This window comes from Delphinapterus leucas, chromosome 17 (genome assembly GCF_059928025.1).
Source record: "Delphinapterus leucas isolate spDelLeu-1000000601 "Yukka" chromosome 17, BTC_Dleu_Yukka2, whole genome shotgun sequence".
NCBI lineage: Eukaryota > Metazoa > Chordata > Mammalia > Artiodactyla > Monodontidae > Delphinapterus > Delphinapterus leucas.
The window spans coordinates 40736107-40764054 of NC_143145.1; the positions used below are offsets into that span (position 1 = coordinate 40736107).

General features: G+C 41.2%; 1 long non-coding RNA gene across 3 annotated transcripts in view; it reads left to right on the plus strand.

Moving 5' to 3' along the window:
- Positions 1–2067: 2067 nt before the first annotated feature.
- The window catches only part of LOC111180403 (uncharacterized), a 45874-nt gene continuing 19993 nt past the window's right edge, over positions 2068–27948 (plus strand). For 2 of the 3 annotated variants that reach the window (XR_016388371.1, XR_002646210.2), the window contains exons 1-3: positions 2068–2667; positions 3104–3211; positions 14653–14766. This is a non-coding gene — a long non-coding RNA (uncharacterized LOC111180403). The other variant, XR_002646211.2, reaches the window with a different exon arrangement.

Sequence of the window (27948 nt, forward strand, 5' to 3'; positions counted from 1 at the left end):
AAATCCTAGAGGTTCAGGAGCTATTGTTCTAGTCTACCTGCCTGCTAACTTGCCTTCTGGTCTCCTCCACACCACTCCAGAATCATATTTCTGAGATCTCATCATGTTACTGTTTCAAACCCTTCAGAAACTCTTATTACAAACACTGCTGAAATCCAGGGGAGGTTGCACGCATCCCAAGTGTAACAAGATGATCCATGGTGTGCAAGAAGAAATCTAGAATTACAATTTCTATTAAATTTTCATTCTGTCATTAATAAGTATTTATTAAGTATTCTTCTGTGCCAGGGGCCATCTAGGTACTGGGGATAGGCAGTGAATAAAAGAATAATTCCCTGCCCTCAGGGAGCTTATACTCTAGTGTGCAACTTATAACCCACCTGACATATTAGTGCAGTATATCAATTATAGGTAAATAAATAAATAAATATACACTAGGGGTGTACACTCCAAAAAAGATTTTTATTGAATAAAACTACACAATCAAAATGTTGGACATCCCTGTCTTAAAGCATAAAATCCAAATGCCTTGATATGGGACATGTGTTTTTCATCATTTTTCAACACTCTCTACCTCATTAGTTATGGCCTAACTTTTCCAAATTGCTTGCCATTTCTTCGGCAGGCCCTTCTGACCCACAGATCTGCATATGCACACCTTCTGCCCGAAATGCCCTCATTCATCTGGCAAACCAATGCACTTCCAAGAGTCACTTTGATGACCTTTGCCTCATCCCCTAACACAGATTTAGTTGGATTTAGGCACTTTGCTTCCACGATAGGAACTGGTGTTTCCAAACGTCATGCCACAGACACTGTGGACACTATTATTGTATTATCTTGGCAGGTATTATGGATCAGATACTCAAAATCCCCTTTCCCCCTTGCCTATCTGTACAATAAAGCCTGGAAACTTATCTTTCTAGACTCCCTTGCAGCTAGATATAATCATGCAGAACAGTCTATCCAGTGAAATGCAAGTGAGGATCCCTGAGGAATCCCACAGGCATTTCCTCCAATAAACCTCTTGCACATCTAATTCCAGGTGGCATCTTCTTCTCAGAAGACCCAAACTAACATATCAGAAAATTTGAGTAATTTGCCTGAGCTAATGGCATGGGTGGAATTTGAACGCATGTATTTTTCACTCCAAAGACCAAACAAGTTCTTTCCAACACACTGCATTATAATTTTGTATTGAGTTAAATAGTACCCTCCCCCGCCCCCCAAAGATATGTCTACATCCTAACTCCTGGAACCTGTGAATGTGACCTTATTTGTAAAAAGTCTTTGCAGATGTAATTAAGTACCTTGAGATGAGATCATCCTGGATTATGTGGGTGGGTCCCAGAACCAATGACAGGTGTCCATGACAGCCACCATAAACTGCAAGAGGCAAGGAGATGTTCCCCTAGAATCTTCAGAGGGAGTGTGGCCCTGCCAACATCTTGATTTCAGCCTTCCAGCTTCCAGAACTGTGAGATAATAAATTTCTGTTAAGTGACTGAGTTTGCGGTAATTTGTAGCAGCAGACAAGAGAAACTAATACTAAATTTTTCTTGTTCTCTATCTTGGTACTAGCACAGAACCTGACACATAGTATATGTTTTAAAAGAGTGAATTAGTTAATAGATTAATACATGGGGACGATGAAACAGCTTGACATTGTTTCCAAGTAACTTGGACTGAACGTTATATAACTGTACTTGATGATAGATTTCCAGTATGAGGTTATCTAGGAAGAGAACTAATATTTATTGAGCGGCTGCTGTGTACCAGAAACCAAGATAAGTTTCATAAATTACATTACAGTAGGACTATTATAAATTATAGCGGTAAAGGCAAGGTTTTGGAGTCAAATGTGAACTCTGATTCTTATTAGCTGTATGACCTTCGGCAAATTACTTAAACTGTCTTAGCCACAATTTCTTATCAGAAAAGTGGGGAAATGAATCCTATCTCCCCACCCTGTTTTCGAGGATTAAAGGAGATAAATAGCTGAGCACAGTGCCAGGCACCCAGAAAATCTCAACAAACATGAGTTATTATGAGGGTAACATGGTCGTGTGTGCAGAGGGAGGTGCTGGAATTGGACCCTCACCTGAGAACAACAGGTGCGAAGTGCCGGCTTGCTGAGACGAGCCCTGTAGGTCACCTTGGCCTGTAGGAGGCAGTGTGGTTTAAGCTATCTTGCCAGTACCCTCCCCTTGGAAGGGCGCCTGTGGCGGGAGGGGGCTCTCAGCAGCAGGAAGCTGTCGGGGCGGGGGTGGGGGCCACTTCCGGCAGAGGGCTGATTTGGGGGCAAGCTGAAGCCTCGTCTCCCCACCAGGGAGCAGGCAGAAGGAAGACCTTCACGGAGCCCTCCAGAGCACGTAACAGGAGAGCCCGCATTTGGATGCCTGCCCATACACTGGGAACAAAGGGCCCGTCGGTGTCAAGTGGAGGCGCTGTCGTGACCAGCTGAGAGGGTTACGAGCTTACAACCGACAGTCTCGTAAAACGAGACCGGCCTCGCCGTCCTCCGCCCCCCACGCCGCAGCAGTGCATGCTGGGAAGCGGAAGGCGTTGCTAGAACGGGAAGAAGCCGGACCCCCCCTCCAAAGCGCTGCTGTCAGCCGCGAGCGCACGTTCCAGTCCCTCAGGGAAACTTTGAAAAAAAAATTCTTGGTATGCCCAGATATTCCGATTTAACTGGTCTGGAACGGAACCCAGGCATTGAAATTTTTAATGAGCAGCCTGAATTGGGAACCACTTCCCTAAAGCCTGCGCTTGGGAGAAGGTGGAGGGTTGCCAGATTTAGCAAACAAAATGAGCGGTACTTAGATGAAAACGTTATTTATCTAGAACTCTAATTTCATTGGCACTCTGCAGTTTTAAGAGGGAAGGAAAAGTACTGGAAATGGACAGAAGGTTGAAATTTTTAAATGAACAGGGCAGAATCTTAAGGAATGAAAATAACCGTCTAATGATAAAAGGTGACTGAAACACTATGGAATTGGGCTGATCTGTTACTTAAAGGAGCAGCTACCCAGTGAGAAATGGGGGTTTGAGAGTTTGGGAGCAATTTCAGGAAAAATAAACCGTTTCATGTTTATGACCCCAGTGAACTGAGATTCCCAGTAAACCAGTGATATCACTCTGACCTTGCCCCAGAGATGAGCAAACAGAAGCCTGGAGAATTTACGTGATTTGTGCAAGTTCAACACAGCTGGTAAGTGACAGAGCCAGGATTTGAACCTAAGTTAATTTGGCTCAAAAAAAAAAGGGGGTGGGTGGGAGTTAATGGAGTAGAAAGCTCTTTCTACTGTGCCATAATGACTTTCAGACGTGTTTTGTTTTTTGTTTTTTGGCATTAGCAATATTAACAGATTGATTCCCTAAAACCGTAGTTAACCCATAAAATAGCCCAGGGAAACCCAACTTCATTTGAGGTAGGGGCTGGAGTTGTGCATTCTGGAGCCTTGGGGGCCCAGACCCTCTGGACTGGCCTGTTCCTGCCTTCCGGCCCTGCCCTGGGTGAACAGGGTGAGGGGCTGAGCTGGGACATGCCTGTCTCCTGTCCTGTCCTCTCAGTTGCTGAGCAGTCAAATGGCAGTGGCTGCTTGGATGTTTACTTTGTGGTGATTTCTGCTGCTCCATCGTGATGTTAACTGCTTAAATTTCTGTATTTTGATTAAATGCCATCTCACTGTGCCTATACTTGTTGTGCTTGAGTCCTGAGGCTGTTTTAGGAAAGGGTACAATTTTGTAAATGAAATGGAGAAAAATAAACAAAACCACCTGTTCTGCAAGACTGCGTGCTGCCCAGTGGAGCTCTCCCATCCGTCCCTCCCTCCCTGACTCCCTCCCACCAAAGGAGGGAGGTTCTCTTTCCCCATCCAAAAGTAATCTTTAGATGGGGGCTCCCAGTCACAGGGCCTTGGCTTTGGGGGGGCTGAGAACAAGCTGTCGTGACAGGCGGGGGCAGCGACTCACAGTGTGGGGGAAGACAGGCTGCTGAGGGCGGCTGGTACCCAAATTACCTTATGCTCCCATATGTGAAAGAGGCAAAACTTACTAATGAGTAATACCAGCCTTCGGCTCGCCCATTCCCACCACCTGTTAAAGGAAAATGTGTCTTTCCCCCCTCAGCTCCCCTCTTTCCTCACCCACATGTGGAATTCCATGTTTGCCAGCCTGCCTCCTGGGATTTTGAGACGTGGGATAGAGGGATGGGTGCAGACAGGACTACAAGAAACAGGAGGGAAGAGAAAAGGAACTAAAGTGGAGGGGTTTGTGGACTGGGCTTTCAGGAACGTTTTTGGTAGAGTTGAGAGTAAGATACAAAGTAAGTTTTAGGCTGGGAGAGAAAAGGTATTTTTTTTTCTAAATAATTTATTGAGGTGAAATTCACATAACATAAAATTATCCTTTTTAAAGTGAAAAATTCAGTGGCGTTTAGTTACATTCACCATGTTGTGGAACCACCACCTATCTATTTCTGAAACATTTTCATCACCTCAAAGTAAAACCCTGAGAAAGGGTAGTTTAAGATGGTCCATACGGAATAGGAATTGGATCCCTTAATGTTCTTTAAGATAAGTAAGTGAAAATCTCTTGGGGTTTGTTCTTAATAACTTGAGTTGTGGAATTTGATAGGACTTTGACCTACCCAAACTAGGCCATAAGGTCCCTGGGGGTTATTGGGTTCCATAAACACATACAGTGATCCCACGGTTACCCCACTGCCCCCTGGCAGGAGACCTGCAGGAACACTTCACCCTAAACACAGCATTAGGTCCTGCACATCCCAGACTATGGGTCCCTCACAGTGGCCTTGGTATTTGTCATGACATGACTTCACCGGGTCAGATGTTGGGAGGGACAGGAGGCATTCTCTGTGATATGTCCTGTACCCACATCCTCTAAGGAGGGTCTGGCCTTAGTATCCCCCAGGAAAGGCCCCCACCAGCAGCTTTGGAGTTCAAACTTTGAGTATACCCAGAATCCTTGAAGTACCCTTCAGATAAGTGGAGCTGCTCACTCCCATCCATACATTCCCTGCAACTTCTCATTTCTTAGTCTTCTCAAGTATCCATCCCACCCGCTCTCTCCCCCAGTCCCTTACCCCAGATGACCAGGTGCTAATAGCCTTTTAACTTTCTCCATCTTCATATAATGACATAAGATTATATACACATAGATATATAGATTATATATCAGATAGATGATAGATGATAAATAGATAAATCTCTGTATATGTAGGGTTTGGGGAAGTTCATTGCTTTCTCTGGAAAAATTAGATCATGGATTTTGTACATATTCTATTTCTCACTTAAAAATACCTTGTGGAAATCCCTCTGTCACCTGGTATGGTTCTAATACATTGTTTTGTGTTGGCTTACATAATAATTCATGATGAGACTTTTTCATAATTTATCCATTATTTATCTTTCTCTTGAAAGACATTTTTTTGTTTGTTTTACGTTTCTGTCACTACAAACAGTGAAGCAATAAATATTCTTAAGCCTGTATCTTTATGTACTGATGCTTTTGCTTCTACTGAATAGATTCCAAGGTTGAAGGGCATGTGTATTTTAAAATTTATTATATATTTCCAGATTGCTTTCAAAAAGGCCCAAACATCATATTTTCAGTAGTAAAATATAGAGAGTGCTTTACCCACACCCCTACTAGCAACAGTCGCTATCACTCTAGTTTTAATATTTTCCATTCAGATCGTCGTAAAGTGATATTTCATTGTAAACTTAATTTGCAGTTTGTGGACTACTGGTGAGCTTGAGCATCTTTTCAAGTTTGTTGAGAATTTGGATTTGCTTTTCTGTGAATTATCTATTCATAGTCTTTGCCCATTTTTTGATTGGGCAATTTGTAGGAGCTCTTTTTATAGTATTGTTATTTATCATTTATCTGTCATCTGTAAAACTCTTTCCGTCCAAATGTATCACTTACGTATTATCTTAGTGGCATTTTCAATTTAAGTCAAATATGTCTTTCTTTCAGAGGTTCTGGGTTTCCTGTTATGATAAGAAGATTCCCCAACCCATGTATTTACCTAGATTTTCTTCTAAGCTAGTTATTGTTTTATTTTATACAAATGTAACAAGTCTTATATATGTCTAAAATTTGTTTTTGTATATAGCATAAGATGGGATTCAACTTGTTCTAGTAAGTTGAGCTAGTATCATTTATTAAATAATCTATTCTTTCCCAGCTGTCTTGAATTATCAGCTTTGTATTAAATGCTCACATGTACCGGGATTGATTTTTTTCATCCCCTATTCTGTACCTCTTACTGTTGGTCTCTTCCTGTACTAATACACAATGATTTAATTACTATAGCTTTTTGGAGTGCTCTGATACTGATAAGGTTAGACGTCTCTTATTGTTATTCTTTTTCCTGTTTTTCTTACCTTCTGAACATTTATTGTCTGTGTAAGTTCTAAGCACATTTTATCCAATTAAAAAACAAAACCTGTTGGAGGCAAAGTAAGTCTGTGGTATTACAAGTCAAGATAGTAGGTGGTTTCTCCTTGGTGTTGGGGGACACCGGGAGGGGACGGGATGGGGAACTTAAGGAGTGCTGGTTATGTTATATTTCTTTATGGGGATGTTAGTTACATGGGCACACTTATGGTTTGGCACTTTTCTGTATGTACACTATACTTCAAAACCAATTTACTTACAATCAAAAAATCTACTGGTGCTGTGGAGAGAAATCAAAGATTTAAATAAATGAAAGGGGGACCATGGCTGTGGATTGAGAGACTCAACATAGTAAAGATAACTAATTCTCTCCAAAGTGATATACAAATATAATGCAGTTCCTATTAAAAAAAAAAACCCACAAACTACTGGGATTATAATTGGCATTGTATTACATTTATATTTGGGGGGAGAAGGAATTTGTTAAGATATTAACTCCTCTGAACAAATTGATTGGTGTTAAAGTTTCTTCAGATTTTGTTTTGGTTTTTTTCATAAGGTTTTTTTCCATAGTCTTATGTTTCTTTTATATGTATCCCTCAATATTTTATAGATTTTGTCACTAAAATTAATTGAGTATTTTTCTCATTTCTATTTTTAGGTGAACATGCTATAGTATAGAGAAATGATTAATTTTTGTATGCGTTTCTGTAAAATTTGTCACCTTACCAAATTCTTCATTAATTTGAGTGTTTTTTTAAAACTAGATTTTCCTGGGTTTTCTAGTAATGGAGTCATGTGGTCAATGGAAGAAAATATTATCAAATACTTATGTCAGTTACTTAATTTTATGTTCTTATTATATTTTCTAAAAACCTCCAAGTCAATGTTAAACAGGAACATTAATAGCAGGCTTAAATCTGAAAAGAAGAGATAAAACCTTGAGCAAAAAGAAATATTCCAATACTTTATTTCATCTTTCACATGCTTGTACTAATCACTTCATTTTCTTACCTTATGACATTTGTTTTAATCTCTGAATCTTGAAGAAAATGTTGAGTTACAGTGGCAATAGTGGGCATTTTTGTCTGGATTTGATTTTAATTGAAGTGCTTTTGGTGTTTGACCAATGAGAATGATATTGGCTGTTGGTTTTTGATAAAGAGACTTCATTATATACAACAACTATCATTTCATTCTTATTTTCCTTAAAGCTTTAATATGGGTGGCTACTGAATTTTATCAAATACCTTTTCAGGAACTATTGATAGGGTATGGTTTTTCACTTTTAATTTATTGATGAAAATATATATGTTGATAGATTTCTTGATGTTGTGCTTTGTAATCCTAGAATAAACTCTGCTTAGTTACAGTGTATTATTTTTTTTGCCACATGGCTAGATTCTATTTGTTAATATTTTATCTAGCATTAAAATCATGCTTGCTTCATAAAATAAATGGAGAAACTTTCAGTTTTTTCCATGGTCTAGAATAAATTAATTAACACTGATGTTATCTATTCTTTGAAGATTAGAAAGCTGAGCTGTTAAACCATCTGTCCTGATACCCTTGTTAATGGTTGATATTTAACAACCTTTCTTTTCTCTCCCACTCTCCCACTGAAAATTCAGGTTTTCACTTGGATTAATTTTGGTAATTTCCTCTAGATCTTCAAATTTATTGTCATAGAATTAGCATATAGTAAACTCTTATAATTATTTTAATCTCTTCTGTATCTGTGATGATGGCTCTTTTTTCACTCCCAATTTTGTCTATTTTTTTAAACTGAGGTATAATTGACACAGAACATTATGTGTTTCAGGTGTTCTTGTTTATTTTTATTTATTTATTTATTTTTTAATCATCCAAAATTATTGTATTATTCTTAATTAGAGCAACGCTCTTGGGACCGTTGATGTCATCTGCAGCTTTTGATCCATGTTGGCTATGTGGCTGAGACAAATCTGGGACGTGGGGGGACGGATGTGTGGGAAGGGGTGGGGCATCCCAACCCAGCCCATCCCTGAGCCCCTGAGTCCCAGGGCAGATGCTGGCGGGCAGGTGGCTCTGGGCTCTCACGTCTGGGGAGCGTTCTTGTTTATTTTTTTGTTCTCACTTTTCTTTAAACAGACTAGGGAAGGGTTTATCAATTTCAGTGAACTTTTTAAGAACAAGCCTTTGGATTTGTTCAGTAGTGTCTCATACGATTTTCTTTTCTATTTAGTTCACTCTGCTTTCATGTTTACTAACTCTCTTTTAGAAGACTTTATCTTCCTCGTTCCTTCACCTTTCTCTCTCCAGAGGAGATATAATAAATGCTTTTGCTTTGTTGCCTCATCTGTCTCCCACTTCTGGGTTTTGCTGAGATACAAAGGAGTTTTTCATTCTGGATTATTATTATTATTAGAATTTCCTTGGAATGTTCCTTGCCTATTTCAAGAATCCTCATTTAGAATTTATATTACACGTTCTCAGGCAACCTACTGTTATGGATTTAGATATTACACATATTTATATAAATAGCAAGCATCATAGCTCACTACTCTTTCCTTTTACTTATTCTTTTTTTCCTGATCTTGAGGTCTCTGCTATGATTCATTTGTTGTTTAATTAGAGCCCTTTCTTTAGTATTTTCCCCAGATAGCGCGTGGGAATAGTATATTCTCTGAATTCTTGCACGCCCCAAGTATCTTTCTTTCTCGCTGACAGATGAAGGCTAACTTGGCCAGCAGAGGAATCCTAGGTTGCAGTCCTTTTTTTCAAAAGTCCATAAATGTTACTGTCCTAGTTTTCAATGCAGCAGAGTTGAGTGCCAATGTGATTCTCCTTTCTTGTTCTTTTTACCTGTAAACCTGAAAGATTTATTGCTTTACCTTTGGAATTTGGAAATCGACCAAGATACACCTGGGTGTAGAATTTGGTGAAAACTTGCAAGACAGGTACTGATTTTCCCTCATCTGTACCAAATTTTCTTGCATCAATGTTTGTTGCGTCTGTCCAGCTGTTCCTCCTTCTCCTTCTGGAATTTCTGTTTTCCCTATGGAAGCCATCAGTTCTGTGGTTTGAATTGTTTCTTCCACCTGATCCTCTGGGCCCTGAATTGAGTCTCAGCACTGACTATCCTACTCTTTACTTAACTCAATTAGTTTTAATTTGAAAATCACATTTGCCTATTTAAATTCTAGGCTGTCTTCTGAAGGTGTTTTAAAAATCTCCTCAGCACCTCTTATTACTGTTATTTTTTTGTATAGTTTGTAGACGATCTCCTCCAGTAGCTCTAAAAGCTTACAGATCTTTATTTTCTGTGTCTTGATTGCTTTGTTTATTATTGCTCTCTCTCTAGCTGTTGTCCTTCTCTGATGTATTATTTTTCTTTGTTTAATCCTTGGGGTTTGGGTATAGTTGTTAAGAGCCTTCTGCAGCATCACTTCTGAGAGTAGTGGAAGGCCCTGTGGTCTCTGTTGCAGGGGCTGCCAGTGGAGCAAACGGTGGGTTGTCAGATCCCTGTGAAGTCACCACAGGAAGGAAGACTTTAGGTTTCCCATCTTTTCATGAGCTCCCAACCTCAAGGATGAAATCACTAACTTCCCTTTTCAGCTCTTGAGTTGGAATATACCAGTAGATACAGACATGCCCTGGGGTGGGCAGCCCCTCAGGCCAGCTCCCCCAAGATCCTCAGTGTTCAGACCCTCACCTGAGTCCTTCAGACACTAGTGGCCAGGCTCTTAGATGGCCCAGAGGGGAAAAAGTCATTTAATTGCACAGGCGCCCCCTTACCGGTTGCCAGCATCTGTCTGGATTAGGTAGGATAGACAGTCTGGAATTGTGGTTGGGAGGGAGGGGTGGTCAGGACATCTTCCCTAGTTCCTGCTCATTTCTACAAGTCAAAACTCTATCCATCCTTAAAGGTTGTTTTAAAAAACCACTTCCTTTATGAATCTCTTTCTGATCCTCATGTCCCAGTGGCTCTCAACTCTGGCTGAACATTGGTATCTCCTGAGGAGCTTTAAAAAAACACCAGTGCCTGGGTCCACCCTGAAAGATTCTGATTTAACAGGTTGGGCTCTGTGATTTGTAAAGCCCTCCTGGCGACTCTACCAGATACAGCCTGATTGAACATCACTCATCTCACCTGATGTGATCATTCCCTCCCACCTTCTCACAGCATCCAGTCTTTCCTGTGTTATACCTTTCAGGAACGAATTTTATCCTCCTACCAGTAAGCTTCTTGAGCTCACATTCATTTATTCACGCAGTAATTGTCATTTGTTTCTTTCATTCACTCATTCATTTATTCATTCAACAAACATTTAGTGTCTATTGTACTCCAGGTGTCAGACCCTGGAAGATTCAAAGATGAATAAAAGTCTCTGAGAAAATATATTCACAGACTTGTGTGAGTTTAGTTAGGGTTTTTCAAAGGAAGAGGATCTTCTCGCACTTTTCCCTAAAATAAACTGGGAGGAAACTGCTATGGACTGCTTGCCTGAAAAGTGCTTTTGTGAGCAAAGGTGCTATCACAAATCCAATTTTTAAAAATCCAGATAAATAAGTACCGCAGTGTCAATTGTTGACAGAGACAAGTGGGAAGAGCCAGAGAGATCTGTGAGTAGGCAAACCTCAAAAGCCACATAGCACGCAGGCTTGTGTCACTAGCAGCTTATGCTTCCTAACCCAGAATCTAAACTCCGGGAAGACATGATGGCAAAGTTATCTTTTCTTGCCACAAATTTCTCTTTTCTTCCAGAAGTGGGTGTATTCAGAGGCACTATATGAATAACGTTTGCTCTGAGTCATGGAAATGAAAAAACATTTCTGACTATGAAGTTTTGGGTGCAGTGTAATGTTTGCCGGTCCCCTGTACACACTGGTGAGGAGCGAGTGTTTTGGGGGTAGGACTCCCTGCCTGAGAACTGGGTGATAATGCAGTTCTGGCCCCTCTGGGACATTTTCCTTCAAGGTCATGAGCACCCCTCACACACAACTGGGTGCCCAGGTGGTCTGTTTTCATCCTGAGTGAACATTTGTATGGACCAGCTTTCACAAATGGGCAGATGGAATGCCAGAGGAAGGGGTGTCTATGATGACAGGTTGTTTTAGGCTAAATTCTATAAGCTCCAGACACAGTAAGGAAAATTGGCTTCTGAGTTAGAACCAAAAATGCCACAAAGTTAGAGTAATTTTTCCCTCTCTTATTTATTGCATTTAGAGTCCCATCTTACCTATCTGGAACCTAGCCAAGAACAAAGAAAGAAATCAAAAAATAAAAATTTTACAAAAGGCTCTAATAAGTGTAGCTGGAGATAGTGGAAGTCCTACCGTGTGGGCACTCAGGCACTTTCCATCTAGGAAGACCCAGCTCTCACCCAACAGCCATTTTCTTTTCTTTACACACAGTTTTAACAAGTTTGAGGATCTGGTTATCCAAACCTAAATGGATAGTTTCACGTTGGAAGCGATGTAATGGATGCTATAGACATGCGCACTGACAGCCATGAGAAGCAAGCAGGAGACAGAAAAAAGGAAATGTGCATGCAGCAGCATGTCTCCATCTTTTTAGCCCACTCTGCTTTCAATAAATGTGAACATTTCGCCTCCTTCCAGAGTTTCTGACACTTCAGGTAGATACATCCTCCCTCCTTGCCACACTGGCTGGCCTGAGAAGTGGACTCTGAGTTGGAGGTTGGCACACAGGAGGTTTATTAAAGAGTGAACGTGGCATCCATGCTGTGGAAGGGAGGGCAAGGAAGTAGGAGTCACTTCTGGAAAAAAGAGAGAAATTTGTGGCGAGAGAAGGGAACTTTGTTGGTTTTTTTTGTGGGGTTTAGATTCCAGCTTGAAAATTCAAACTACAGTGTAACCCGACAGTAGCCTTAGCCAACTCCAAGGAAAGAGCTGGAGCTAGCATAGTTCTTCTGAGTTGTCCTCAGTTGGATGAAGATGTCCATCTTATATTCCTGTATTGAAGGTCACTGAACATAAGCTGTCTAGGCTCCTTGGGTGCGGAGGCTCTCAGAAGGGGCTGACAGATGAAAGCTGTCTGTTGACAACGCTCTCTGCAGCTGAGGCAAAAGTCCTTCATGGAAGGAGACCTGGCTGGCACATCACAGTGTCCAACAAACTCCGTGACTCATCCCCTGGAGGGCTAGGATATTCTCACCTTCTCTGTGTCTCACTTGATTGATGGCTATGACAGAGACTCCTAAGTATCCATCAAATATCCATTCCAGATATTCTGGTAATGATAGCAGGGCTGGAATATATTATTTTCCTGTCATCCTCATTAGTAGGTATAGCCATTGGTTTTGGCCAGTGAGATATAAACATCAATATGTGTGGAGATCTGGAGAAGCCTTTGCAGAAGTTGATGGCTCAGCTTTCTCCCTTCTTCCTTTCCACTACCAGTGATGTGGACCAGTTAGATGGGCTCTGGCAGCCATCTCGGACCAAAAGGTAACTTTAAAGACAGAAGCTATGTACTTGCAAGGTAGATCAGAAGAACAAGAGGAACCTGACTCCGCAGTGACACTGGAGCCGCCAGACCACATCTGGACTGATGTCTCTGGACTTCTTTTTATAAGAGAAATAAACATCTATCTTGTTTAAACAATTGTTATTTTGAGTTTTCTGTTTTACAGCCAAATTTGACCCCGGCAGATTCAAGGGCCAAGCTCTACTGGGGATTTCTTATGGTTGAGATAGAGATTTTTGCTTCCTTAATAATTCTGGAATCTATCTCCTCTCCATTGCCCCTGTTCCTTGAGTGGAAGTCCTTACTGTTTCTCCGTTGAATCTTCACCCCCTCCAATAAGTAGTCTGTACCACTGCCAGAGGGATCTTCTAAATGACAAGTTTGATTATATCACTCCCACTGTTAAAAACCTTTCCAGAGGCTGGTAAGCTCTGACTTGTTTGTGATAGGATGTTTTGTCTTATGAATTGAATATTAGGACCTGAGCATGTCCTACTCCATATTTATGTTTATTTTGTTATGCGGTTTATATCATGTGTCCATATGTATCCAAGGAACATTGCTAGAAACATCACTGGAAGTTCCTGCAGGAGAGGAAGCCACTGGTGAGCACTGTATCCTACAATAGCCAATGAAAGAACATAAATTTATTTCTAGTAAGCTGGGCGTTGGGCACATCTAAACCCACTTAGGAATCATAGTCCAGCAGCCACCTCTTTCCCCAACCACACAATCTTACTCCTCTTAGTAACATTCCATTGCTCTCTGAGCCATTCCATTTTTCCTTCCTGTATCAGTGCTCTGATCACTCCCAGGATTTTTTTGCAATGAAAATGCAGATTACAGACCCACTGCTGAACCTTTAGTCACCTCTAAAGCTCCATAGGATGAATTGCTTCCATTGGTTTTCAGAAGCTATCAGTGGGTTCCATTGTGTTGTTTTACTATATCAATATTCTCCTTCCCGTGAAGATGTCTTTGCCTTTATTTTTGTGTGTGGTGCATTTAAAAAAACGTTTGTTCTGAGATCTTTGTAGATTCACATACTGTTGTGAGAAATAATAATAGTAATAATAATACCCTTCACTTGATTTCTTCCAATGGTAATATCTTGGGTAATTTTCGTACAGTATCACAATCAAGAGATTGACATTGATACAATCTGCATTAATTTTTTAAAAAAATTATTGTTTTCCTTCTTTTTAGATACATTATATACTTAAAAGGCAGTAACTCTTGCACCGTCAAGTTGTAGTAGAAGATATACAATGTACTCTTTTTACTTCTGTTCGTGTGTATTGTACAGAGCCTGTGTGCTTTTTGTAATGTAAATTTAAAAATTTTAAGAGCTCCTTTTCCGCCTTGGGATAAAGTCTGGAAGTCTTTACATAGCCTTCAAGCTGCTCCAACTTCTGGCCCTAACTCCTCACCCTTATCCATTGCCACTCCTTACTTGGTCCCCTCACACCCCACTTTACAGATCTCCACTGCCTGAAAAACCCTCTTCTAACTGGATCTAGATAATTCCCATCCATCTTTCAGCTTAAACAAAGTCTGTAACTCCTAGAAGCATTAGCTACCCTCTCTCTCAGGCTGGGTTAGATACCTTTTTATTTTTTACTTCCTTCATGCCTGGCACAAAGAAGATGCCCAATAAATATTTGTTGAATGAGTGAGTAAATGAGTGAATACCTCTAACCAGTTTAAGGGAGTTGGAATAAACGGACTACTTTTTTTTCATTACTTAACTCTAGATTCCACTGTTGGGAGGACTCCTGTTTAATTGCCTTCATATGGGCGGCACCTAGCACAATGCCCTGCCTGCGCCTTCACATGTGTTCACAGCAGCATCGTTTACAATTGCCAAGGTATGGAAGCAACCTAAGTGTCCATCAACAGATAAATGGATAAAGAAGATGTGAGACATATATATATGTGTACACACACACACACACAATGGAATCCATTTGCGGCAACATGGATGGGCTTGGAGGGCATTATGCTAAGTGAAATAAGTCAGACAGAGAAAGACAAATACTGTATGATATCACTTACATGTGGAACCTAAAAAATACAGCAAACTAGTGAATAAAACAAAAAAGAAGTAGACTCACAGATATAGAGAACAAACTGGTCGTTACCAGTGCAAGAGGGGGAATATGGGGTGGGGGAGTGAGAGGTACAAACTCCCAGAGGTATTGGGTGTCATATAGGCTACAAGGATGTATTGTACAACATGGGGAATATAGCCAATATTTTGTAATAACTGTAAATGGAGTGTAACCTTTTAAAATTGTAAATATTTTTTTACTTTTTAAAAATTTTTTTTAAATTTTAAAAAGAGAACAATGCAGAGCTTTTTAGATGATCCAAATAAGTCATAATGAAAGCATACAGGAGAACCTCATCCTTCCCCTCATTGCCAAAGTCATGTGGCTTAATTTCATTTTTCAAAATTTCTCATCATTTGTGAAAGAGGGTTTTATTTGAAATTTGAGAATAGAAAGGTAAATTTGGGGCAGGGCATAGGAATGAAGAATGATGGGAAAAGTTTCAGCTGACTTTTATGGGTAGTGGAAAAAGTTCATTTAAAAAGTGTGATGCTATTTTCCAATATCACCTCAAAAATGAGTTCCAAAAAAAAAAAAAAAATGAGTTCCAATGTTTGGAACTTCAAACTTAATGCTGAGTCCTCAATAAAATGAATGTGTTGTCTAAGTCAAAAAATAAAAAGTGAGAGAACTCATTCCATTGTTTCCATCAGAGAATTCCTTCTTTTCAACCTGAATTTGAGAAGGGAACATTTACTGCATCCAAGTAGGTGGAAATACTTCAGATTTTTTTTTTTTTTGGTCACTGATGTTTGCCACAAATCTACTAACTAGAAACCAAGATATTTGATAAATTTTTGCCCAATGGAGTCCTTAGGTAGTTATAGAGGAGGTGTACATAAAACCAACTGTAGTAGGCAGTACTTCTCACTATAACATAAAACCCAGATACAGGTAATGAAAAATTCCCTTTAGCTTCATTTCCCAACATGCTGTCTTCACATTAGGAGATTTTGTGTGTGCTTTCTCTTCTCCGCTGGTAAGAGTATGACATTTTCTCTTCCATTCATTCAAGATTTAATAACTTTAAGTACAGTCAGTATGCCATTTCTGAGAGCAAAGGCTCCATTTCATATGCTTCTGGCCTACTGAATAGACTTCTTGGAGGAGATGCCAAAAATGTGTGATGCTAACTCAGCTGAAATAAAACAACTGTCTCAGAAAAGTGAGCATAAACCAGTCCTTCTGGCCTATGCAATTTAAGTTATATAGTCACTGCCTTTGAAATTGGGCTGGGGAAGGCTGTAGGCCTTGACCCTTCAAGGTGGTTTTCCCTGGACAGTCCCAGAAAGGGGCTCATCAGGGAGAGGCTGGATTTCAGATGACCCCAAAGCCAGGTGACCCCCATTTCACACAGGGTATATTCTCACCAATAAGTTGGGTATTGGGACTCAAGCTGCATTTACCCATAGAAACATCAGGACTAAATACCTAACTCATTAATTAATTAGTCAATTCACTAAACACTTGCTGAGAATATATCATGGTCATCCTTTCAAAGCCCGTGATCCACAATGCATCTCATCTAGAACTGGAAGAGTTTTCAGAAGCTGTTGTTTCCAAGTCCACACAGCTAATACTTGGCCAAGTCCCCCCAGGGGCCTAAGTGATATTTGAAGAAAGCTGCCGTGTTTCCCTTGTACCTTTGCTTTTTTAAGCTACACATATAAAGATAACCAACATGACAGTGGTTTTCAGACCCTTTTCTCAGTAGGGACCTCGGTCGTGAAATATGGAGGTTGGACTTTATCATAAATGCCCTGTACTAGTGCAGAGAATGCCTGACCTTTAGTGTCCCTTCTGCTGGGACTCTGCTCTAGGAAGGCAGCCTAGAATCATGTGCTTTGGGATGTGACATTAGACTGTGGGATCACGTTCAGTTGGGCAACTCACACTTAGGGACACATTAAGAGCAAAATATCTGAGACGGCCCCCCAGTAGCTCTGATAATTACCCATATCAAGGAGAATTCAAAATATGATGATGGGAAAGGGAAGAAGGGAATAAACAGTTATTGGAGAGAGGCATGGACATATATACACTACCAAACATAAGGTAGATAGCTAGTGGGAAGCAGCCACATAGCACAGGGAGATCAGCTCGGTGCTTTGTGACCGCCTGGAGGGGTGGGATAGGGAGGGTGGGAGGGAGGGAGACGCAAGAGGGAAGACATATGGAAACGTGTATATGTATAACTGGTTCATTTTGTTGTGAAGCAGAAACTAACACACCATTGTAAAGCAATTATACGCCAATTAAAAAAAAAACAACTGTTATTGGAAGTCTGCCATGTGCCAGGAATCACGCTAAACACTTTAGGTACCTAACCTACTTTATTGTCACAGGGATCCTGGGAAGCAAGTATCATTTTAGTTCCTGTGGGTACCTGTTGTTGTTTTTTTTTTGCGGTACGCGGGCCTCTCACTGCCGTGGCCTCTCCCGTTGCGGAACAGAGGCTCCGGACGCGCAGGCTCAGTGGCCATGGCTCACGGGCCCAGCCGCTCCGCGGCATGTGGGATCTTCCCGGACCGGGGCACGAACCCGTGTCCCCTGCATCAGCAGGCGGAGTCTCAACCACTGTGCCACCAGGGAAGCCCTGGGTACCTGTTTTGAGAAGAGTCTGACTGCAAATAACAGACAAACTGACCAACAAAGACTTAAAAGATAGGGATCTATTTGAATTGCAACTTATTTTGCAAGCTTGGAGGTGGGCAGCCCAGTGCTTGTTGGGAACCCTGTGAGGCGATTAGAGGAGGGGTTTTCCTCTTTCTGTTCAGCCATCCTTAGCGTATAGGCTTCATCCTCACGTTTGTCACCTTACGGTTACGGGGTGGCTTGCTGTCCCTCCAGGCATTGTGCCCAGGTTCTAGGGGAAAGAGGATAAAAGGCAAAGGGAGAAGTTCGTGGCAGCCCAGGCTGTCCTTTAGAAACAGCCTTCTATCAGCTGTACTCGGTGGTTCCTCCTTACAGCTCATGGCCAGTATCAGATGGGAGAGTGGAAATGAAAAATTTTATCTGGGCACTTTTCAGCTCCAAACAAAATCAGGGTTTTACTGGTTAAAAAACAAACAAACAGGAAATGGATATGGGGTAAGCAGCAACAGTCTGCTGCTCTGTGTTACAAATGAGAAATCAGGCCGAGAGACATGAAATAACTGTTCGTGTCCACACAGCTGTAAAATGGTTGAGCTGAGATTTGAAGGAGGCACCTCCAGGTCTAAGCTCTCGCTCTTCCCATTGTGCCTCTTGGCCCTCGAACACAGCACAAATGGATGTCCCTTTCTAACACTGTCAGGAAGCAGGTCTTTTCTTGCTTTAGGTCATTTTACAGATGGGGAAATGGAAGCAAAGGGAGGCTAAAAGATTTACATAACAGAGGGTTTGAACCCAGGCAGTCACTATAAAGAGGAAATGTAGTAGTAGCAGCATTAGTCTGAAAACTTAATGTCTCTAAGTACCAGAGAGAGAGAGGGCAAGAGAGAGAGAGAAAACAGGAGAAAAGGAAAGAAATGTGAATTAACATATTAACACGAGCAAGAATGAGATAACAGACATGAAGAGGACTGATAGCAACTCTACCTGGGCCATGAGATGCTTCTAGCCACCAGCCTACCAAAGGGGTGGAGGATGGGGGCAGTGATCTTGACACTCAACCTGGGACTTACAAGAAAGATTGATATAAGGATATCGACTGATATATTAAAAATATAGGGCTTCCCTGGTGGCGCAGTGGTTGAGAGTCTGCCTGCCGATGCAGGGGACACGGGTTCGTGCCCCGGTCCGGGAAGATCCCACATGCCGCGGAGCGACTGGGGCCGCGAGCCATGGCCGCTGAGCTTGCGCGTCCGGAGCCTGTGCTCCACAATGGGAGAGGCCACAACAGTGAGAGGCCCAAGTACCGCAAAAAAAAAAAAAAATAAATATATATATATATATATATATATGTAGTTGATTATTGAAACCCTGTGAATGGTTTCAAGGTTCTTCAAATTGTGTGCATTAAGTTATTCCAAAGAAACTCATTTTTGGCTTTAACATTTTCAGTGTATTGACCCTTACAGATTTGGTTTAGAGCAGAAATACCAAAAGCTGAGTGGAGCCCACTGATCAGTTTGTCCTCCAAAGTGGTGCCCATGCAGAGACAGATGACCTAATAACAGGTGTTTATTTGGTGAGAACTTAGTGATCAGTGCTTCACATTTGTCATCTCATTTAATCTTTACCCATCTCTGGGGAAAGATTTCTTGTTTTTCTCACTTTTCAAGTGAGAACCCTGAGGTTCAGTGAAGTGACCTGCCCCAAACATACATATGTGCAAGGGGCAGGGCTGGGGCTGTGATCTAGGCCCCCCTGAACCCACCCCCAGCGGCCTGTCTGTGGGGAAACCGGGCCGGGACCAGTAGACTTACTAGTAGATAAACCCCTAAATGCACTCATGCAGCTGAATTTTTGAAGCTAAGTGAGGGATATTACATTCTTTTCTCCTCATTTATATTTTGTTAATTCAGCCCAACATTTTAGCCAGTCGAGATATTTTTAGACTAGCAAACCAGTGCAATTCTGAGGATTAAGCTACTCTAATTCCATTGCACTTTCCTACATCTGGCAGAGGGGGCATACCTTTATGTAAAATTAAAAGCCAATGAAAGTTAAAAAATCTTTTTTTAAAAAAAATTTGTCAGTAAATCTGCTTTCTTCCAGTTGTTCACAAATGAAACATGCTGTGCTGGTTTCTGAAAACCAAGACGCCTGGAGAGAAATTTATGACTTCAAAACAAAATTTAGAGGTTGAGGGATTTAGCAGTTTGCAAGGAACACAGAGCTAAGCCTGTGAGAAAGGCTGTTCAAAATGTCCTGGCCTGAAGGGCCAGGGTCTTTTTAAAAGTCCCCGAAGAGGCTCTTAGGCATCTGAAAGGGTACAAATGGGGAGAGAGCATTTTGAAGACATCTTTCCACTGGGAACTGGCGTTGGCCAGATTGTGCGTTTTCCCACACAAACGTGCTCACCCTTCTGTGAGCCAGGCATTTCCTGTGCACCGCGGGTTTTGTTATCCTTCCTTCTTTTTGTTTTCCTTCTCAGGGAATTATCCCAGATTTTTAGCCAGCCGTCTCTGCCATATTTTCTCTCAGAGCTTAGTCACACTCCCATATATGGGAATCCTTATCACATAGCTAACTCCCCAGCTAGGACATTTTATAGGAATTGTTTAGTGCATTGTGGGCTTTCTAAACTAAGTAATCCTCAGGATGGAATGGCAACAACAGCAGCAAGCATGGGTGTGTGTGTGTGTGTGTCTGTCTGTCTGTCTGTCTGTCTGTGTTTCAATAGCCTGTTTTGCTGCTAAAGCATATTTGACAAATTTAAACTCAAGGTTTCATCCCCTTCAGTAGTTTTTGGATTGCAAAGTGAATTTTAAACTACTTAGAAAGGAATCTGCATTTATTGCCTAGGAGTAAAGTTGCAAGGCACGATGGGAGATTTTTTTCCCATAATAAAGGGTTTCAAATCCCCTCCACATTTGGACACTTTCTCTGCCTAGGCAGCAACAGCGTACGGTTAGAAAGAATTACTCAGTCACAGGATACTCCAGCTTAAATAAACAGAAATAAGATGAGCACCACAGAGTGCTCTTTTAGCAGATTTTCTTGCCTTGTGAGGAGTGCAGAAAGGCAAACATGAAATGCTATGGCTCTCATACAGTTATGCAATGAATTATGCTGTTCAGAGAATTTGCCCATCTTTTTTCCCTTGGACAACCTCATTCCTCTTACCAGAAACCTGAGGTTCCAAAGGATAAGTCATTTGCTTGATAATACACAGCTAATAACACTCCTCATTAAAAAAACTCCAATTGTTTTTGTTGTTCAAGCCCAAACTCCTTAGCACAGAATTTAAGGTTTAACAAACATTTAATAAGCATCTATACAGTCAGGTACCTGTGGTTAGGCACCATGAGGGGCAAAGGTGAATAAGACTAGCTCTTGGAGAGCTGTTAATATAAGGGAAGGAATCTGTCATCAAACAAATAATTAATTGTAGCAATATAAGCGTCTTAGCCAGCTCGGGTTGCTATAACAAAGTACCGTAGACTGGGTGGCTTTATTGGTCACAGTTCTGGAGGCAGGGAAGTCCAAGATCAAGGTGCCAGCAGATTCAGGTCCTGGTGAAAGCCTGCTTGTTGGCTTGTAGACAGACAGACACACTTCCAGCTATGGGCTCACATGGCCTATGCCCTGTGCATGCGTGTGAAGAGAGATTGAGATCTCTCTCTTTCTCCTCTTAAAAGGGCACTAATCTCATCTTCAGGGTCCTACCTTCATGACGATCACCTCTTGTAGGACCCACCTCTAAATACCATCACTTTGGTGGTTAGGGCTTCATCAGATGAATTTTGCAGGCCACAAACATTCAGCCAATCACAACAAGCAAGTGAATGAGGAAGGATGATCTGGGATAGAGATTTGAAAACCCATCCTTCCCAATGGTCCCTCACTTGTTCCTGGGTTTATGAATAGCTTCCTTCCCGTTGATGCATCAGGGAAACAAAAGGTAGAACAGCTTACGTCACTTAGATAGGAGGACATGTGTGCACTTGTCTGTTAGACTTTCAACCACAAGGTTAAAAGAGGGGCAGAGCTGTAGGTGAGGCTGGGGAGAAGGGGGTGAAGAGGGGCTGGCAGGGAAGACCAACACAAGGTCATTGGCAATGACCCTGGAAGGTACTTCCCAAATTTCCTTCAGCGAAGACGGTCTGTTTGTACATTTTAATCAACATTTTGGACACAGAATATATGCTTTTTTCTGAGATGTCCAAAATCTTGAGACCCTCTCCAAAGCCAGATCCCCAGGGCCAGGGGGATAGTTAATATATAAGTGAGATTGACTTCCCAGAGTGTAAGAACTCTTTTCTATAATCAGTGCCAGGTTCTGTGAGTCAGGGTTGCCTTCCTGCCTGTGTGCTGTTGGCCTGGGGAGGAGAGTATTTGCTTTGCTCCAGGAGTAACTGACTCTAGACCCCTCCACATGTGTAGAGTCCTGAAGTGGGCAAGTGTCTCTGCTTGGGGTAAAGCAGACTGACTGAACAGTTTAGCGGCTAGTCCCTTGGTCTGGAGCCCGGCCCCACTAATGCCCTCCGGGTGCAATGATGCCAGCCTTTGCTGTGGGGACACTTTGCCCGTTGTGCTCCATAGGCTTGGAGAGTTTCAAAAACATTTTGAAATAGTTGGACCCCCGCATACAATTTTTCTTGGAAGTAAAATGCTGAGAAGTTGTATTGTTTGATCAAGTCAGAAGGACACAAGTTAGCTGTTTTCCTTGAAAGGCCCAGCGCTGTTTCCTCCATTCCTCCTTTCTCCCCTTCTTCTCTCCCTTCCTTTCACTCTGATGGAACACCTGCCATGTGTTGGCACCACCCTAAGCACAGAAGTACACACTGAGGCATGGCATGACACCTCTCCTCTTCGTTCTAGAAATATTTATTGAATGTGCCGGGCACTATGCTATGTTATGCATTAAACAGGAAACACAGATTCTGTATCATCAGTATATAGTCTAGTAGGACTGGTGTTGAATAAGCACTGAGGAGCATTGCAAGTGAAGAGAATAGGGTTCCGTGAAGGTGTGTAACAGGGGGACTGAACTGCATTTAGGGGATGAAGCAGTTCATGTTCTAAAGCAGGAGCATGCAGAAAGTGTTTAAAACATGCTTTTAAGTAAGTAAGCTCTGTTTTTTAGTTTACATTCCATCTTCCTAAAGTTGGCAATCAGATTAATAATAAAAAATCTATTTAATCAAGTTATTTTGATTACATGAGCCAAGCAACGAGTCTGATAAATGCATTAGTTGCCCAAGAGTTAGGCAGACTTAGTCTTGGAATGACTGGCCTTTTGAAATAGGTCTACTCAAGATGCATTTAAAGTTCCTAAGCTCATGTAGCAGTGGTAGTTGGCAGAATTCTAAGGGGGGTCCCCAATCCCCACCCTCCTCTCCCCCAGTATCTACCTTCTCCTAGTTATTCAGTCAAACACTAAGCTGGGTACTGTTGCAAAGGGATTTTGCAGATGTAACTGAGGCGTCAAATCAGTTGACTTTAAGATCAGGAGATTATCATGGCGCCAGGGCTGATCTAATCAGATGAACCCTTAAAAGGACCTGGGCTCTTCCTGGTGAAAAAGACTCGAAGAGTGAGACAGATTCAACACTGGCTGGCTTGAAGATGGAGGGGACCGTGTGGCAAAGGATGTGAGTGGCCTTTAGGAGCTGAGAGCAGCCACCAAAGAAATGGGGACCTCAGGTGTACACAAGGAACTGAATACTCTACAACCACATGACTTTGGAAAATGACCTTGAGCTACCAAGGAGAACAAAACCTTGTGGGCACCTTTTAACCATGTGAAATCCTGAGCAGAGAACCCAGTCATGCCGAGCACAGCCTTCTGACTTATAGCACTGTGAACTCACAGATGAGGGCTGTTTTAAGCCATTAGGTCTGTGATAACTTGCCGCATGGCAAGAAATAGAAAACCAGTGCAGCAGCTATGTTTCCCTGTTCAGCATCTTTTCCTTCAACTCCTAATAATATACTCAAATCTTCCTGACAACAAAGACTGGGCAAATGATGAGGCAGACCATCATATTTCCTGCCTCTGGGCATGGTGATTGACTCAGGTGTTGGGCGGTGACCCAAGCTGTGCAGTCAGTGTCTTTACCTGACTTACCTGAAGAAGAGAGCTAATTTTCCTCTCTGGTCCTAAGCTGCAGAAATGTGAGCCCAGAGCTGTCCATAGCCAAGTTCCTCACGATATGGTGAAACTGGTCTAGCCCTTGACACCCAAAGGGCATGGAGAGTCCTGACAGACTTTGAGTCCCTGAATCCATTGTCCTTTGTCACCTGACCCACGTTCTTTCAGTGATTTGTTTACGTGAGCCAAGGCTCCCCCTTCCCAGTTAAGCTAAATCACGTTCAGCTTTTGCCATTGGCGACCAGAGTCCTGAACAACACAGCTAGGAGTCAAGAACAGTTAACTGGAAGATACCAGTTCTGCTTGTTAGACAATATCAAAGCATAGAAGTACCTCTTTGCACATAACCTGGTTTTTTTTATTTTAATCAGTGCTGAAGGTCATCACATGATAGCAAAAATACTAAACGCTAGCTCAATCTTTGTATTATTAGCTACCTTAGATGTCATCTGGTTAAGGTCCCTCATTTTCTACATGCAGAAGCTCAGGCCCAGAGAGGAGCAGCTAATCAGGGAGTGAGTGGGTCGTTCCAGAATCACTGGATAAAAATGACCCAGGTTGAATGAAAAATGATGCTGCTTGCATCTAGTTTTTCTCTTCTGCTTTCCATGGTTACTTGACTAGTTCTGTGACCATTCCAGAGTGTTTTCCTCAAGTTTTAAAAAATTGTGTCTAGTGAATGCTGTGACTCTCCAGATCCTTGTGGTTTAATTTCAAATGAAACCTTCGAGTCTCTGAAACTCTGATGATATCTCAGTTGATCAGGATGATTTTTACTTGATTCTACCAAAAAGGGTGTAAAACTGCATCTTCCGGTACAGGCTGTTAGAAGCTTAGCTCCAGCATAGCTTATCTTTGTGAAGATTGTATGGAGATAAATTCATAAATGATTGTCTCCCTTGAGTACAAATATAAGTTGTTTCCGTAGATACCTGTTCACAAAACTAATGAAGCAAGTGTTTTCCAAAACCTGCTTGAATGACACCTCTGACATATGAACTTATTAGCTTCTTATTTCACTTGACTGCTAGAGCTGGCAGGGGTCTGAGAGATCATTAGACCCAGCCTCCCATTGTTCACACAAAGACAATGGGTTCCAGAGAGGGGGAGGGTCTTGCTCAAGATCAGATTCTATTTTTAAAAAATTTTTTTTTGCGGTACGCGGGCCTCTCACTGCTGTGGCCTCTCCCGTTGCGGAGCACAGGCTCCGGACGCGCAGGCTCAGCGGCCACGGCTCACGGGCCCAGCCGCTCCGCGGCATGTGGGATCTTCCCGGACCGGGACACGAACCCGTGTCCCCTGCATCGGCAGGTGGACTCTCAACCACTGCGCCACCAGGGAAGCCCCTCAGATTCTATTTTTAAAACATCAATAAGCAGTCTGCAATGCCCTTACAAGAGATGAATGGATAGAATTTTTTTTCTTTAAAACTTGCAATTTCTGCATAAACACCAAAAAAGGAGCAAAAAATATAAAGATCATCCACCATTTGCATTTTACAGCAACTTGGGAAAGATTTGTTTCCAAAATTAAGAAAAATCTTAACAATAAGATATAATAAAATGACCTATTTGTTATAAGTCTAAACATTGGGAGAGAAGGATGGCTTTTCATTATGAAAATTGATACCAGTTTATTTTTAAATATTTAGAAAATTTTAAACTGTAGAAAGAAATAAGCAGGAAAAATGATCATAATTTTCATTACTCAAAAAAACCACACTTCAACATTTTCAGTGTTTTTTCTTTCAATCTTTTTTTTATATGTATAGGAAATTTAGGAGGATGACAGTCACAAATATTTTCCCATGTTATTACATCTTCTTTATAAATATCTACTAAGTGTATGTGAAATGTTTTTCTTTTGCAACTTGCTGTTCTATTATGGAAATGCTGGGGTTTAAAATAACCTTTCAATGAGCATCTTCATGTATAAATATCCTTTTCCATATTTAGGATGATTTTCTTATTCCTCATAAATGGAATTTCTGGGTCTGTCTTATAGTAGGTGCTTAGCTCAATAGATATTCATGAACAGAATGAAATAAGTATATTAATCAAAATAGGTGAGGTGTGCCATGGTAAAAGCAGCTCTAGTATCTCAATGACCTAACAAAATAAGAATTTACTTCTTAGTCATACAAAATCATCTTTGGGTTCAGGTTAGCCTCTGAAGCTGCCATCTTCCTTCTGTGGATTCAGCAATCCAGGCTGCTCAGTCTTTTGCCTCCAACTTCCCAACAGGGGCCTCTTCTGTGATCACATCTTCAGAGGAAGGTTCCTAAATGCTTCAGTCCAGAAGTAACACACATCACCTCTGCCCATAACCCAACGGGCAGAACTAGTTACACAGCTAGTTCTGACTCCAAGGAGGTGAGGCAGCGTGAGGAGGTGTGATCCTCCCACGCATAAGAAGGAGGTGATTGCTTTCCTATGGAGTCACCATCGATTCCCATGAGAAAGTCCTTTCACTATACTTAATTACTATACTCATTGGGTATTACTCCATTTAGAAAGTGTTTGCTCTAGTGATGGACAAAAAAAAATTTAATTTTCATTCCTTTGATTACCTCAAGATTGACTTTTTCTTGTGTTCATTCATTAAATCAATCATTCAACAAATATTTACTTAATAGGTGACTCAGCACTGACCCAGGCACTGGGGCTGCAATGGTGAACACACAGACATGGTCCCTTCCTCATGGTCCTTGTAATCAATGACTAGTCAGAGTTCCTCTTTTATGAACTGTCTGTGTAATACCTTTGCCTGTTTATATTGAGCTCTTTGTGTTTTTCTCATTGAATTGCTTGACTTCTTTATACAGCAAAGAGAGCAACTCTTTGTTGTATTTACTGCAAATGTTTTCTTCAGTTTGCCTTTCAATCTTAATTTTGGTGGTGTTTTCCCTTTTTTACAGAATTTTGACATTATTCAAATCTATTGGATCCTTTCCCTTATGATTTCTTCTCTTGCTTTTAGGCTTAGAAAATCAATGGCTAGAGCTACTTATGTCCAGAAAAATGGTTATTTCTGAGTTTTCTTATAATTTTTCTCTCTGGAAACCACCTTGTGAGAAAACACACACATATGACACATATAATTATATTTATAATTATAGTATAATAATTATGTTACTCTTTTTATCATTTCAATTGAATATAATTATATATATTAATTATATTATATATCAAATATATGTATGCCTGTTTTCTCACAAGAGGAAAATTGTAAGAAAATTCAGAAATATATATATTATATATACTCAAAAAGACATATTACATATAATTATACATTTTATGTGTGTGTTATATATGATTGCATTATATAATATATGTATGTGTGTGTTTTCTCATAAGGTGGTTAATATATATAATTGTATATATTAATTATATGCTATGCAATTTATAAATATATACATATAAAATTCAGTGCAGAATCCAAGATGCCACATGCTGATTATGAGCATAAAATTCCCTTCAGTAGATCCCATGCCCTCTCACCTCTCCTGTTAGTACAACCTTTTCTCCTCTTGTGGTTCCTACTCTCTCTCACCTCCAGCTTCCCCACTACATTTCTATAGTGTTTTGCTCTCAGCAACCTGTCCCCTTTGAGGTATTAACTCACAAAAAATGAAGACCTTACTTCTGTTGGGGCAGATTGCATTTTAATTGGGGCTTCCAGCCCTTTAACTGACAAAGATTAATTTTCAAAAGAGAAATTTCAGGCACTGTGACAGTCAGTAGGGGGGAGATTTTGAGCCAGGAACTCCTGACTTGTCTCTGCAAACCACACCACAAGATCTGCCTTAAGCGGCACCCACCAAAATCTCATGTTCTTCTCCCACACTGACATGAAATCCAGAGTCACCTGTCATTTGCTCACCCTGTATAAGGTTAGCTCCTCTCAGATGGCTTCTTTTCACCTTATTTATCTTTTCCCCAAAGACTAGCTTCCTCTCCTGGCTACCATACTTCTATTATTAGCTCTAACACTGAGGCCCAGAATCTCAGTCACTTCCAGCCCCATGGTTCATTCACTGTCCCACAACACCATTCAGACATCCCTGTGTGTTTCCGTACTCTGGAAACATCTTTCACTGGGCCACTGGACCACTTATCCAGCGCCTAGCAGGCATGGTCAATAGTAACCCTCGCTCTTCTGAATCCACAGAGACCTGTGTCTGTGGCAGCGGTCTC